The sequence below is a fragment of the Anneissia japonica genome, unplaced genomic scaffold, assembly GCF_011630105.1.
Source record: "Anneissia japonica isolate Jap-2015-1 unplaced genomic scaffold, ASM1163010v1 scaffold1812_len1207588_cov181, whole genome shotgun sequence".
NCBI lineage: Eukaryota > Metazoa > Echinodermata > Crinoidea > Comatulida > Comatulidae > Anneissia > Anneissia japonica.
In genome coordinates this window covers 65,517-68,929 of record NW_022726379.1, presented here as the reverse complement: position 1 = coordinate 68,929, position 3,413 = coordinate 65,517, and the positions used below count along the sequence as shown (strand labels likewise).

Here is a 3,413-nt window from a genome sequence, read left to right as displayed (position 1 = left end):
AGGCCTAAAGACGTTGTTATGTACACAGCAGAAGAGATCCCCTATATGACTTGGTCACCGGAGCAAAGGTGTGTGTGTGTGTGTGTGTAACGTCCATAGAAAGAAGTGTACCATCATTTTAATTGTTAAAATTATTTATTAAATAGGTAATATATATTTTTTTTGTTCGCTTCTGCTAGGCCTTACACCGAGTAAAATTTAATTGTGGTTAATTCTTGGTTTATTTATGACAAACAGACCATGTAGGTATACTCTACTGGACAAATCTACCAAGTGATAAAGACATACAGGCCCTACCTAATACGATCCAACTGTTTTGTGAAAAGGTTCTTAGTTTTAAAGGGGCCCAGTGCTACCGTGGAAACCTGGTTTACCTGGATGCCCAGAAAAAATATGAAATAATTCTGATGATGAGATGGTGATGATGAGATGACAATGACGGTAATGATGGTGATGACCTTGATAAGTATCCGTATATATTAACTCAAAAAATAATATCATAAAAAGTGGTCCGGCCAAAGTCAGCGCGGGCCGCCTGTTCGGTTCCGACGGCCCTGCTAAAGGTGGCAATTGACTGGGCATGGCCAGGTGGCAGCAGACCGAAACCCGTATGTTTCAAAACGTCCCTAAAATTGCAAGATTTTTTTACAAAATTTAGTTGAAAGTGAATTACTTGCTGATACAAAATAAGCAACTATTTTTTTTCTGAATATTTATGTTTGAAGTAGCGTTGCAATGAAACCTATATCTCTACCTATATCTAATAATGTTCGTCAATAATCCTGACAACGTCATTACGGTTTTTATTTTTGGAAACTTTCCACAGATCATCAACCGTCAGCTGTGGTTGTTCGGCTTTCAGGTTCGCAAACATTTGTCCCGATGCATTATAGGATGGCACTTCATCATTTCTGCTATCCCAGTAACGGATAACGTCTTTTCTGATCTTAAAATGCTCGGCGAAACTCTGCCAGTTACTTCCACCAGGTACATGCACATTTAGACACCGTTCAATCTTTTCTCGAATGTGGATGGGCATATCTGCGAGAGCTTCAGTTCGCTTTCCTTTTGGATTATTGATTTCTAAATAAATGACATAAAACAGTTGAGTAAATATAATTGAACCCAAGATTAATAACATAATTAATTTTTCTATGAAATGGAAAGTCTTTCCGCAGCATTATTACGCAAAAACTATTGAATGGATAATCATAAAATTTAGTGGATTGGTACATAATATATCTGTTCTGTTTGTATGAAGCAAAAATTCTGAAATCTCTGAAAAAATGGAACTTTGGTTCAATTAATACCTTGTTAATAAATGAATTACATTTGAGATATTTGATATAACATTATTAAAAAAATTACCATCATACAAAGAAGATAATTATGTGTGAATATATTTCTTTTCATAAAATGAAATACATTCATAAGAATATTGAGGAAATAGTAAATAAAAGTGATAAATGTTAAAAAAAAAACTGGTATAAATAAAACACAAAGGTAATAAAAAGAACTTGAAAAAACAACCCTTTAAAATATAAATATTGTACTGTACTTTTTTTTTAAATTGTTGGAATAAAGGTGGTGGTTACAACACGCAAGAGAAAAAAATATATTTAAAGAAAGAGATACTAAATTTTTGGAGAAAAGTTCGAAGGTCAAGTCGAGCATAAAGGTAAATAATGGAATGGTATCCAGGCACAGGGTGGAAAATAATGTAATCGTCCATCATACACGGCCTGCATCATCATCAGGCACAAGGCAGAGGTATGTAATCTTGTGTTAAAATGCATGTATAAAAAATAAAATGTAGTATATAGTGCTGTTCCTATGTGAGTAGAATCTGTGATTGTTCTACGTGTTTGATGATTATTTTACGTCACACTGTTCCCTGATAAAATTAATAGTTATAAACTCCTGATATTTGGGCCCTTATGTGCAAAATTATGCACCTGGTCAACTTGGAATTCCGTTGTTGCCAGTCTACTTTAAAAACAAAAAATGTTTGCAACTAGCATTGTAACTGTGGGCCTAGGTTTATCTACTGAGGTACTTCCAGTTGTTACAATCAAGTGTACGCCAAAGATTGTAATGTCTTCATTTGTGTACTGCAAGGGTGGCACCAGCAGGGAAATGAGGGAGAGTAGGCGTCTGGGAGAGCTGCCCACTCCCCGTCAGTGAGAAAAACCACAATTCGTCGGGGAGAGAAAAAATATATTTTAAGTACCTAAGAAAATCAATTAAATATTACTTTAAACCCCTAAACTCTCATATTTTTCGGGAGATATGGAACAATTTTGAGAGATTTTGAGGCGACGCCCGACCATGCCCACTTTTTTCGTCGGGGAAATCGGTCTCCCGTCGGCGATTTTTTTTCCGTACGAAACATTTGCATGAAACTTCACTCGGGCCATCTCGGATTGACTCGACTTAGTTCGATACGAGGAACATGAGCAGACATTTCGCAATGTCGTGACGCTCGAGTTTTACTATTATTGCTCTTTCTATGTTTACCTACGGTAGGCCTATGAAATCTTACAGATTTATGGGATGTACGTCTGTACTGTAACTAACTGTGACCTTCTTGTAGGTTATTAAATGTTAGTATAATATCTACAACAACAACAGCTAGTACCCCCTTGTATAAAGTGTAGATAGGTACAGTAATACCAAAGGCTAGAGAAAAAGAGGATAAACTATAAGCTCCCTAAACTAGACCTAGGTCCCTAGGTCCTAGGCTGATATTAACAGTCCAGTTCACATTACGTTGATAGAAATTTTGAAGAAAAAAGGGGAAAAAAATTGAAGCATAAAATGAAAAATAGAGTGCATAAGAGAAATATTATTAAATAATAATAAATAAAATATACCATTCTTGGCCAAAATATCCTTGTAATGTAATTAATGTTAGTCTCTTATACACATCTCATTATTAAAAAAATTACCATCATACAAAGAAGATAATTATGTGTGAATATATTTCTTTTCATAAAATGAAATACATTCATAAGAATATTGAGGAAATAGTAAATAAAAGTGATAAATGTTAAAAAAAAAACTGGTATAAATAAAACACAAAGGTAATAAAAAGAACTTGAAAAAACAACCCTTTAAAATATAAATATTGTACTGTACTTTTTTTTTAAATTGTTGGAATAAAGGTGGTGGTTACAACACGCAAGAGAAAAAAATATATTTAAAGAAAGAGATACTAAATTTTTGGAGAAAAGTTCGAAGGTCAAGTCGAGCATAAAGGTAAATAATGGAATGGTATCCAGGCACAGGGTGGAAAATAATGTAATCGTCCATCATACACGGCCTGCATCATCATCAGGCACAAGGCAGAGGTATGTAATCTTGTGTTAAAATGCATGTATAAAAAATAAAATGTAGTATATAGTGCTGTTCCT

The 3,413-nt window shown here is 34.3% G+C and overlaps 1 long non-coding RNA gene across 1 annotated transcript in view; it reads right to left on the bottom strand.

Moving 5' to 3' along the window:
- Nucleotides 1-116: 116 nt before the first annotated feature.
- LOC117113150 overlaps nt 117-3,413 on the bottom strand; it is an 8,552-nt gene continuing 5,255 nt past the window's right edge. The window contains exon 2 of the long non-coding RNA XR_004446156.1: nt 117-1,083. This is a non-coding gene — a long non-coding RNA (uncharacterized LOC117113150). The remainder of the gene's footprint in view (nt 1,084-3,413) is intronic.